The following is a 13162-nucleotide window of genomic DNA, read 5'->3' as shown; positions in this document are numbered from 1 at the left end:
TCTGATTGGTTCATGTAAGCCATCAAGCATATCATAAATGTTATGTGATATGGTCGATTAGGAAGGACCAATACATGTTATTTTGTACACTTGGTGGCTTTTGGTATCTTCTTGAATTTGACATAGACTGCTACATCAGTTAAACATGTGGCATCATCTTAGTCTCTATTTTGACTAGGATGTCATGTCACTTAACCGTCAAATTCAAAAAACAATTGTCAAGTGTCCAAAATGGCATGTCTTGGCCAATCACAACCAATCTTTTATAACATACCATTTGTGACAAGTTAGGCGACTTACATGAACCAATCAGACTGAGGCAAGAGAGTTTATTTATAATTCGACTGCCTACAACTATAAAAAGGTGGTTATATAACTTTCTAGGGACATTCAGCAAGCATCAGCATCGACTACATAGTTCTTCAAAGGAGTGGTCAACGAAGTTGTGCTTGGAGATTAACCCAAAACAATAAGTGTTGACCGACATTTATGGAGATCACACATTTCAAGGAGATTCAAATCATCCTACAATTCGAGAAATACACTATTGAAGGCCCTCCAATCACAAATAAGTTAAGGAGAGAAGAATCAAGAGAACATCAGAATAGTACTCATAAGATCCAAGTAAATGAAATCTCTTGCCTCATTCTAATTGTTTCATGTAAGTCATCAAGCATATCACAAATGCTATGTGATATGATCGTTTATGAATGACCAAGACATGTCATTTTGGACACTTGACGACTTTTGACAACTTCTTGAATTTGATTGGAATTTGTCGCATCATTTGAATATGTGGCATCATCTTAGTCTTGAATTTGACTGAGATATCATGTCACATTACCATCAAATTCAAGAAGTAGTAGTGTTCAAAATGACATGTCTTGGACAATCACAAATAACTTTATCACATAGCATTTGTGATAAGTTAGGTGACTTACATGAACTAGTAAAAATGAGGCAAGGGAGTCTATTTATACTTGGACTGCCTACAACTATAAATAGAGGGTTACATAACTTTTTAGGGACATTCAACAAGCATCAGCATCGACTACATAGTTCATAAAAGGAGTGGTCAACGAATTTGTGCTTGGAGATTAACCCGAAACTACGAATTATTGTCTAACATCAATCGAGATCAAACATATTTTTAGAAGGTTCAAACCATCCTGCAGTTTGAGAAATACACTACTGAAGGCCCTCGAATTATAGAGAAATTTAGGAGAGAAGAATCAAGAGAACAATAAAATTATAATCAAAAGATCCAAGTATTGATCAACTCTTTTGCCCCATTCTGATTGGTTCACTTAAGTCATCAAACATATCACAAATGCTATGTGACATGATTGTTTATGAATGACTAAGACATGTCATTATTGACACTTGGCGGCTTTTGCTAGCTTCTTGAATTTGACTAGGATTGCTACATCATTTAAACAAGTTGCATCATCTTAATCTTGAATTCAACTAGGTGTCATGTTATTTGTCACGTGACATGAGTTTGGGCCCCAAGATGAAATGGACCTTGGACTTAAATTTAATAAAATAGACTTTTCTAATTGTGTAGTCCAAATTAACTGTTCAACCCAAATGAATATGGATTTAGGGTGTGTTTGGTATGATGGAAAATGTTTTTTGAAAAATGTTTTACTATTTTTCCTTGTTTGGTTGTAGTAAAATATTGGGAAAACATTTTCCAAGATGCTTCCCTCATGGCATTTTCCTCTATTTGAGGGAAAATGACTTCCCTCATGGACCAAGGGAAGTCATTTTTCAAAAAATGATAACTTTGACTTATGCCCCCACCCCCACCCCCACCCCCACCCCTCTTCCCCATCCCAACAATACTCATATTCACATGACTAAAATTCATGTTTCTCAGAAATATTTTTCGTTGTGCTTTGTTTCAATTTTTCACTGCTTGAAATAAAAAATAGTGAAGCCCGAATTTTTTCCTTTTCCAATGTTTGTTGAATGTATTGTTATTTTCATATGCATAGAGGAAGACTTACTTATGTTACTTTTGCTAATTACATATTTCATTTTGTCATCGATGTTACTTGTTTCACAAGGTTGAATAAGTTTGTCGTTCCGTTATATTTCTATTGCTTGTAGTATCTTGAGATTGTCCTGACAAAATGTTGAAAAGTGTCTTCTATATTTGCTAATTAATAGTTTCTTAAATTTAGTGATTGGAATATTTTAGTATTCGATATTAATATTATTTGCTATGCTTAAATTAGTTCTTACAAATTGTTGAGTTGCTAGAGCCATTGATATACTAGTTAACAGTTAGTAGTATTTTCTAAAATATATTTTTTCACTCACCAATCAAACACAAGAAAATATTTTTCTAAAAAATATTTTCTACTCACCAACCTAATACCATAAAATATTTTTCGAAAAATATTTTTCACTCACCAACCAAACATGAGAAAATAAGTAGAAAACCAACTTATTTTCCATTATACCAAACTCACCGTTAATCCAAATTTTGTATGAATTTAACCCAATGAAATTTATGTGTCTAGAATATAAACTTGATGAATTCACCTATATTAGAGTGGAGTAAGGCCACTCCTATGAGATTTTGGCTAAGTCTCTAGAGCTTTCATGAAAAACCAGGCACAGTGGCACATCCACTACCTATTTACGCAAAACTATGTTAAACATCAAAAGTATGGGGGGTCAAAATGTGATTAATCAAAATCTCAAACTTACAATAAAAGTACTAGTTCATTGAGCTTTTATATTTCATCAATAATTCTGTGAGCTAAATTTTGACTGTCTTAGTTTGATTCATAGTCCAAAAGATACCAAACCTACAACATTTAGACCATAAAAATCCAACAAGTTTTGCCCTTTTATTCCTAATCCCTTTCTTCTTAAAATCTTTTGAAATATGTAGGGGGCTATTGTCAATTATAGAACAATATTTCAAAAGATTTCATTGGATACTTTGAAGGTTGATCAAATATGGCATGGTGGTTGACACGTGTCACGTTACCTGACTTGCAACATGACATGTGTCATTTCCTAAGAGAAGATGGCTCATCTTGTGACGAGTGTTATGTTGCCTTACTTACAAGAAATCCTCAGCGAATGACCACTTTCTTTCTTTTTTTTTTTTTTTTTTTGATAAGTAGAGATTTATTAAAATGGTACCAAGAAGGTCCCGAGAATATTACAGAACATACCTGCAGTTCTCACTCCAACATACTACATACTAGCCCCTAATAAATGCAAAAATTCAAAACAAATACATACTATCTAGTGTACTACTATAACATCAAAAGTACAAGTTCTTGATACATTTATTTTTAACTAAACGTATCTAAAGCCTCTTCCCTCAAAGCATGCCTCGTTTCTTTCCAACCATATAGTCTACAGTATGCAATTTGGAATAGTTCTCCTTTTAAAAAAAATGGGCTAAAGGAAGGGGTTACAAGCTGGGAAATCGAACCTTCACCAACAAAGTGAAAGTTCAGGTAGCCAACCAACCAAGCTACTAAGATTTTCCCTTCCAAAAGACTACTGAACTGTGGTAATACCAAAGATATGTCCATGATGTTAAAGAATAGTTCCCGGCATTGTCGTGAGAATTACAAGTAAGAATAGGTGAGCAACTGATTCCTTCTCAGAATTACATAATCCAGCGCTGGGAATAACCTTCTCCTCTATAAGTTGTTCTGAGTTAAGCAAGCACCCTAGCTGCTATCCAACCAAAACAAGCTACTCTCGTAGGTGACTTAGTTCTCCTAAGCATTCATCAAGACAAGTTTAACTCCCTGACTATTTTGCTGCGACAACATTTTATAACAGGTATTCACTAAAAATAATTTATCCCTACTGTCAACCCAAACTAGCTTATCTTCTTTGTTCTTATTTATGAGCATGTCTTCAATTGTTGCAATAGTTCATAGAAACTATCTAGCGCCTAATCATTAAGGTTTCTTCTAAGAGTAACATACCAAACCTGAGTCTGAACAAAAATCTGCAATACAACCCACTTTGTTCAAAGCACAATTGGTCTGGAAATTTGTTTCTAAAACTCTCATCTCAACACCAAGCATCCAACCAAAAATCTAATTCAACCACTTTTTCATACACCTATATATACCTCATCATGTCATCATCATTAGGATATGAAGAATATGACTAACCCGTCTCCATCATGCATACTCTATTTCCCAACTAGCTTGGTTTGTTATTTAAATTTTTCTTTTCCTGCTCACTCTTTCGTGGAGGTAGGTTTGTATAATCCTTGGAAACATTTCACGTTGTTAAATAAATAGGTCAGTTGTGATACATCTCAAATGATTGTGCTCTTGTAAGACAATGACACAAATAAGGGGTCTTTTGGTAGGATGCATTAGAAAAAATAATGCATGCATTAGCTACATGTATTACTAATACCTTGTTTGGTACACTTTTTTAAGTATGTATAACTAATGCATGCTTACATTAGTTATGCACTCTACTTGGTATTATGCTATGCAAAATCACTACATGGGAAATCATGGTATTAGCAATGCAAAAAGGACTTTAATGCATGCATTAGCATGGGTAAGACACATTAGCCCCTCAAAATCTTTTTCCGCATCATTTCCGTTATATCTGTGGAAGGTATATTTGTGGAGGGTATTTTTGCAAATAATTTTTTTTTAGAAATATGCAATGTAAGTTATTTTTAACACGTCGAACCAAACACTGCATAAGAAATAATATCGGCATAACTAATGCACACATTACTAATATATCATATTTTACACTAGTCTTATACGCCCTACCAAACGACCCCTAAAAGACCTGGTATTTAGCAATTCCAAGAGCGTAATAACAAGTTACAAGGATGCTAAGATAATTATTCAATCGAAACACTAAAACTCCAGATGCATTACTTCTTTTGGTACTTCACCTTGCTCCCACATATCTTATGAACTTACTGTTTCAGTTATGTAGTAGAGCAGCAAAATTTGAAATTAAAAGTTTGGCATTCCCCTCTCGACAGCTATCAATTTAGTTGAGGATAAGAGAAACGAAGGGCAAAGGAAAATTTTCAACCTCTTATGGAGGCATTTTTGGAATTTCAGACCACAAGGAGAGCACTGATGATAATAACAAAAAGTTGAACATACCAGTATTTGATTTCTGAGGAACATTGTTTACTTCATCGGTCTCTTGAGCAGGTTCTCTAAAAGAGATCCACAACCATATCAAATAGATTAACCATGCAAAAGCCATAACCTAACCAGGCAAAGTATCTTGATTGAAAGTTAGCTTGTAAACCATAAAATTTGTTTGAAGTAAGCCACATGCCATTCCAAGTGCACTAGCACTTACAAAACCTGCTGAAGCCTGCATCCGGATTCTAAGTGGCACACAATCACTGATGTAACGTCGATTCACTGCCCTGGCAGAACCCAAACTGCAATTCAAGTGATGGGGAAAACCCCATCTTGTTAACTTATGGTCAACTGCAAAGTGCTTTTTGAATATCACACTGAATTCTGTTTTATAGATGATAAAGCAGATGATGCTACTAGAATCACAGTACAACAACAACAACATGCACAGTATAATCCACAAGTGGGGTCTCGGAAGGGTAAAGCCTATGCAGACCTTACCCCTACCTTGAGAAGTAGAGAGGTAGTTTCTGATAGGCCCTCAGCTCAAGGAAATTATATCAACACAGATCGAAAAAGACAACAACAACAACAAACCCAGTGTATTCCCACCTAGTGGGGTCTGGGGGGTAAGATGTACGCAGTCCATACCTCTACCTCTGATGAAGTAGAAAGGCTGTTTCCAATAGACCCCCGGCTCAAGACACGAGATACCACACAAACACATAGTAAAGCACAGATCGAAAAAGGATTTAATAAAATCGAAGAAATCATCGCAACATACTATAAAAATCATGAAAGAGCATGGTAAAAAAGTACAGTAACTACAATAAAATAGTGTGATAACCGAAGTACAAGAGACAGTAGATAGTGACGGAAATTGAAGGAAAAGAAACTATAGAAGAAACACAGCGACTACTAGTATAGAAAGATAAGTGCGATAATGCTCTAGTACCTACTAACCTTCTACCCTAATTTGTATCCTCCGCAACTTCCTATCCAAGGTCATGTCCACAGTAATGTGCAATTGCGTCATGTCCGCTAATCATCTCCGCCCGGAACACTTCTTTGGCCTACCTCTACCACTCCTAAAACCATCCACAACCAACCTCTCACACCTCCGTCACTGGAATATCCGTGCATCTCTTCTTCTCATGCCCGAACCATCTCAGTCTCGCTTCCCGCATCTGGTCCTCCATGGAGGTCAACCTCATAAAAGTCACATTGTTTGTGAGAAATTTATTGGTTTGTACGATCTTGAGCATTTCATTAAAACTTAGTTGCTACACATGGTAACCAAAGAGATGTTTTACTTTTAGTATTATTCAATAGATGACTGACTTCTTGGCCTATGTTGCCACTAAAATCTTTTAGGTTGTGCAAATGTTTTACCAGGAGACTTTTTAGCCGAGCACTATTGCTCTTGATGAGAAATTCACCCAAAGGTTAGAGGAACTTCCCTTTTAGTTCTGTTTCTGGAAGTTTCTGTGATAGTTGCCCTAAAACAGCTTTAAAATTCTATCCTCAACAGTTAGATCAGAATCTTGGAAATTTGGCAACAGTATGGAGAAGATTGAAAAAGTTTATTTCAGCTGGTTGGATGAACAAGGAGCATTTATAATCAAGGAGGAATACCCAATGGAAAAGTATCACAATGGATAATGAATCCCATCAACTACTAAAATACAGCGACATAATGTTAACTATAGTCCAACTTTTGCTTTAAAATTGCAGAATATATGAAGTTTGGCTAGACATAAATGTGATCCCAGAAGGGAATAAAAGTAAGACACAATAACTATCCACCACCCTTCTCCCAAATTATAGCAAAAATATATTTCAATTAATTGTAATGAAAGTTGAATGCATGCAAACTTGTACAGATGTGTTTGCTCAAAGAAGGGGTAGAGAGAGAGTTACCTGCAGAATATACGACCAATAAGAAGAACCGGTATTGAATTGAGATCATAGGCCAATGCATACATCACATTCCCCACAAAAAGAACTATACTGCTAAATATCAAGGATCTGAAGTAAGACCTGTTTGACCAGGCACTGAAATACACAGAAGAAAAGATCTGCGCAACAGCCATGGCTCCTATCACAATACCACAAACAGTTGCAGCAGCACCAAGGCTCATAGAATAATCATCGGCTGTTGGAACAACGATATATGTATTGATCATATAAAGGAATGTATTTGCCAGGTTTACGAGGAGTGCCATAAAATGGTATCTCTGATCATCAACATGTTCCTCAACAGGAGTAGGTAACTCTTCCAGCATGATAAGTGAACGTTGGACTGAAAAGTTAAGGAAGTTAGTTGAATAACTTAATCTATCGATAGCTGCTTCCATTGAGTCAACTACGAGATCCTGCAAAATAGCTTTATACCAGATAAGAATATAGTAGAGCATAACCACAAATTCAAAAACTTACTAGCCAGAAAAAAAATGTTAACAAAACCTAATCAAATACCTAAAAGTTAACTAAAGGAAGTAGGCGAAAACCTGAAGCGGAAGAGCAGGCTGATCATAAATTGACAAGTAGCTTCCCTCACGGTCCTGAAGGTCTGCAAGATTACGAGATATTGCTCCAACAACTGCTCCTAATCCCTGAAATTATTGTTACTGATCAGTGACACCAACTAGCGCTACTGACAGGGATGGCTTGCTTTATGGCAAAGAGAGCTATCACATTTGTTAAGGCAGTCCATATTTTGTTGTTCATGATTGATTAAGAACATATGGTGCAGTTATGACTCAGTTAAATTTTTTTCCTGATGAACATGAAGTTCATAAAAGAGATATTTTAGACTAAGGTGTACTGGTACTAATAGTTCTGTAGTAGCACCAGCATCTTTATTATTAGAGGAAGACATTAGTATTTGAGCTTAGCATATTACCACATTGTTGAAGACTTGCTGAAGTTGGGAATATGTATGATTTGCCCAGGTTTTGACGCAGTAATCAGTGAATTTATAGCCGAAACGTTTGTCAAATTTCTTGAGGATCTTCCGCAATCCAATGGCATTTATTTCAACAAAAAAGAGAAGCTGTAAAAGATCACGCCCCACAGATCTATAAGCTTCTCATAGCTCAGTTACTTTGGATATATCAGGTTGTTCTTGAAGATAATCTTGCTGTTCATTGAGTTGAGATATCCTGCTTGCATATACTCCTTGTTGTTTCAATCTGCAACATTACAAAGACAAAAAGGAGCTCTTGTACATCAGTACTCCACAATGTACAGAAAACTCTTCCTTACAAGAAGAATCTTTCCAACCAAATATATAAAATCAGACTAAATGTCTACATACTACAACCAAATAGATAAAATCAGACCACATCTAAGGACAACTGTTACTCCAAATCCCAATCCAAAATTCAACTCGGGTGAAACCAGTTCACTGATATAAAAGCGAGAAGCAAAAACTAAATGTGGAAAGAAAGATCATCAATTGAACCATGAATCCATTTCTTCGGGGAAAATGGATATAGGAGACAAGAATTTGTGTACTATGAAGGTTCAATATCCTGGTATTCACTAAGCATCTGACTAATAATATGCCCTCTGCTACTGAAAAACTTGCATCTATCATGTATTATGGACAGCGAATTGCTTTATTTTGTCTTTTTCCTGTTTCAAGTTGCACCAGGCATGAATTGCTCTTCAAGTAAAGACCACCAGCTATTTTTGTTGAAAGAAAAACAAGTAATCCACTGAGAAGCAATAGAATTACTCTTAAGTCTTGCAAAGAATGGATTTTGGGCCTAACTCAACCTCAAAAGCTAGCTCATAAGGGGAGGATTGTCCAAGTCCATATAAGGAGACCAATTACCCATCCCTAACTGGAGCGTGGACAATATAATATGGGGGCCAAACATCGGGACCTAACACTGATTTCATGTAAAGAATGAATCTTGGGTCTAACTCAACCTCAAAAGCTAGCTCATGAGGGGAGGATTGTCCAAGTCCATATAAGGAAACCAATTACCCATCCCTTTTACGATGTGGGATACTTAACAAGTCTTAATACAATAACATTCTTTGAGAACCTTCAACCATTAAGATTGACAGACCTCGGAACTTGATAGATTACTTCAGTAGGAACAAAATATTTAGTAAGATGAGAATGAATTGCAGCCTGTATGTTGCACTTTCACTCTTAACACTTACGTAAGGGTTCAGATTTCATCAAGGGCCTTCCCTTTTCCTCCTTCCCTTTTTCCCTTGGTTCACAAGCCACAAATCTCCTTAAATAAAATATCAAGTACGACTTATTCACCCCATTCCGAAAAGAATTGTTGGGTTCAATGTATGAAGGTCAAAACATCTAATTTTCAGTGTTGATTAGGATATTAATTTCTAAATTCTTTTGAAATAAAAATTTACATAAACCAGAAACTGCATAGAAGTACTATAAATCACGCTTCTCAATACTAAAAAATATTTTGAAAATGGTTTAATTCCCCCAAATCCTACTTTGTGAGATTACATTGGGTATGTTGTTATTGTTGTTTAATTCCACCAAATAGTAAGAGTGTCAAACAATTTAGAACCGAGGGATTAGTACGTATGCACGTAACAGTCCGTACCTCCTTGTCCAGCATCCTTGAGAAATCCTTAAGAACATATCGCTGATTGAGTGCTCCAGCCTGAATTTGATCAGCATATTCCTTAACCTTCTTCTTCATTACCTTGTAATTGATATAGTATCTGAAAGTCCAAAATAATCCTTATCAATTAACATAAGTGTAGGAAATCAAACTTGTTGACTGATTTCTCTGTTTGCTCAATAACTTTGCTTCACATGAACCGAGCTAAGCAACCCTTGGCTCTTTTATTAGCTAAACAACCAGAAGCAAAAAAAAAAAATTTCTTTTTAAGCAATGCAAATCTTATGTTACTTATTTTTCGATCAAATAACATCACAACAACCGCATACCAAGTGAAATCCCACAAGTGAGGTCTGGGGAGGATAGACTGTACACAAACCTTACCACTACCTAGGGGAGGTAGAGAGGCTGACCCTCGGCTCAAGTGCAGCAATACCAGGTATAAAGAAGAAGGAAACAGTGAAGAAAGTATAGTTACTAACAAGGGAACAATGCAAAGTCTACAAGAAACAACAAAAACAACAAACTAATGCGATAGTCAAAACACCATAACCAACAGACTATGATAGATATCACAAGCAGCAATTTCGATCAAATAACATTATCACTGAGAATTGCAATCAAGTTTAAGCTCAAGAAGCGTAAAGCATATACTTGAGTTTAATGGCATGTTTTGTTTTGATAATCGTGGTGTCTAGGCCAGCTTTTGGGCACCTCGACTAATTCAACAGGATACTTGCCACCTCCCAACAACAACACGTACCAGGTAACTCTATCCACAAAGGCTAGGATAGACGAGAAGAAATCACCTAGTGTTTCTGCCTTTGATGAGAATTGAACCTTTAGCAGCATGTTATTTCATAAGCATAAATAGTAGTATTACAAATAACACACTCAAACATAGCTAGATTTGAAAAAAAAATCCAAAACATGCACAAATGACAGGATTCAAGGTAGGAAACTAATCCTGCATAACCAACACAGATGAATAAAAGATAATTCAATCTCTACTTGCCAACTATGTTGCTCAAACTCTTCAAAAATATCTCAAATTGCATGTCGGATCTTTCAAAAGTAGTACAACAATTTTGGAGAGTACGAGCAACATTGATTGCCAACAGGTTGAAATGAAAGAAAGGATACTTGGTGTACATACCCTTGCCATTCCTGAATTTGTCTTTCCTTCAACTTCTTCCCAAAGGCAACCATTTTTCACTATATTTATCCCAAAAAACATGAAAAAAATAACGTATGAGATAAATTGCAAAAATCAAAAAGTTCTTGTATAGACTATAAGAGCAAAATCACGCAAATCCCAGTTTTCATATGATCTGGCAGAATATTATAAACACCACCAATAATTAAAATAATTAGCAAGTGTCTTGCTACGATTTGAGAGAATCAAGATCCTACAATATGTAACAGAGACGTATTGGGGTTTTTGAGTTGACTTCAAAGTAGAGCCAGTCAATCTATATATATAAAGCTGAAACATAAACACGCTGCTGATGTGGCACTCTCTATCATCAACAATTCTATTTATTTATTTTCTCAAGTTTTTGAACTTATTTCACTATTTTATGTTTAAAAAAATTCGAGAAAATGAATTACTTTTACAGTTTCTCTTTCCTCTTTATTGTTGCAATTTATTTCTTTTTTCAAAACTTTTTCTTTGCCTTCTTGATCTTCCGTTTCCTTTTTGTAAAATTAATACACATTTAATTAAATAAAAAATGAAAAGACCAGAAAACCTTTCATTTTTCAAAACTATTAAATCTTTAGCATATAAACTGAGATGATGGTATAGCAACAACCATGTTGTCGCCAAAAACATCAAGATTCTCGCAAAGACGATAAAGATGGAAGCGAGGCTTAGCTACAGGTTGAGTCAGGTTTGATCTAAAATATATTGTACTGAATTATTTATTTTATATAAATATATGTAATACTTCCTACTAAACATAGCTTAGTGGCTGCCAAAAAAAGAAAAAAAATGATTAGAGAATTTTGCTCCTCTTGTGATTTCGTTAAAAAAAAAAAAATCTACCACCGGCATATCTGTTTCATTCTCTCCTTTTCAATAACCTGAACTCACCTTCAGTTTCTCTTCTTATAACACTCTCTTTTATGTCCAGGCATATCTCAGAGGCTGATCCATTATTAAGGGTTTGATGTCGAGAAATTGAAATTGAGTTGCCCATACCAGAATCAAATGTGTGACCAGGTTTGTTGTCTCAGGTTCTTCCTCGATCTCTCTGAATTCTCTTGACGGACTTCTCTTATCAAACTGGTCTTCTTCAGGAATCTCCTTAAAGTGATCCAATTCTTGAGATACTAAACCAAACAGCTGCATCGAATGATAGCGCATGGTTGTCTTCATGGCACATGGGATTCTACTCTCTGTCATACATTGGGCTGCTTGACATCTTTAAAGGCTTCGAAGAAAGCTTTTTATTATTCTTACAGCCAGCAAACCAATATATATATATGTAATACTCCCTACTAAATATAGCTTAGTGGCTGCCAAAAAAAAGAAAAAAATGATTCGAGTATTTTGCTCCTCTTGTGATTTCGTTAAAAAATAGAAAGTAGAAAGAGATACTATTTTATGATCCTAAAAATCTTGTGTGTAATGAAAAAGATTGTAATCATTAAAGGATGTGGTGTAGTAGATAGATTTTAATTTAAGATCTGGATAATTTGATAGTGAGCACTATCATCGAACGAGCCACACCCAACACGAATTTGGACTAATCAAGCTCCGATGCAGGTACTGAACAATTGCTGAAAATAAATGAAAAAAAATTATATGACAAATATTTCTCTCAAGATAAAAAAAAATTGAACAATATGTTGCAATATAATTCCTCCTTTGAGATGTTGTATATTGAGAACAAAAAAATCACTTTGATTGAGGAATTTATAGGAAGAGTAATGAAAGTTTCAAAAGGTAAGAGGAATTATTTGAAGAAAGAATCAATCTATTTATTCTTAAAATTCATATCAAATTAAGAAAAGAATAAGTAAAAATCAATTTTATGAATTGAAAGGAGATATTATTTCATAAAATTAGGAAAAAATGAATATCAATCAAGTAAGAGTAAAACAGTAAAAATAATAATAAAAAGGAAAAAACAATGAAGAAGTTATCAGAATAGCATAACAAACCTAACAATAAGAGCAAAATTAGTGTTGACATTATTTTTTTCCAACTTCTTTACTTTTCCCTTCACTCCTTTATATGTTCTTTAAAATGTTTTGTTACATTTTTTCTTTTGTATTTTTCTGTTAAAGTTAATCTTCTCAATTTAAAGTTTAGAATGTTAAAATGATTTAAAATTTTCACAAGTGCCTTCAACATGAAGTCTACATTTATACTACCTCTTAATTCTTAATAAAATTATGATAATTAATATT

The 13162-nt window shown here is 34.9% G+C and overlaps 1 pseudogene; it reads right to left on the bottom strand.

Annotated features, from left to right (window-relative positions):
- The window catches only part of LOC107850512, a 32128-nt pseudogene extending 20919 nt beyond the window's left edge, over positions 1-11209 (bottom strand).
- Between the last annotated feature and the right edge of the window lie 1953 nt (positions 11210-13162).

The sequence above is a fragment of the Capsicum annuum genome, chromosome 12, assembly GCF_002878395.1.
Source record: "Capsicum annuum cultivar UCD-10X-F1 chromosome 12, UCD10Xv1.1, whole genome shotgun sequence".
Classification (NCBI taxonomy): Eukaryota; Viridiplantae; Streptophyta; class Magnoliopsida; order Solanales; family Solanaceae; genus Capsicum; species Capsicum annuum.
Note: the sequence above shows the minus strand (reverse complement) of the source record. Positions and strands in the feature narration are given on the sequence as shown.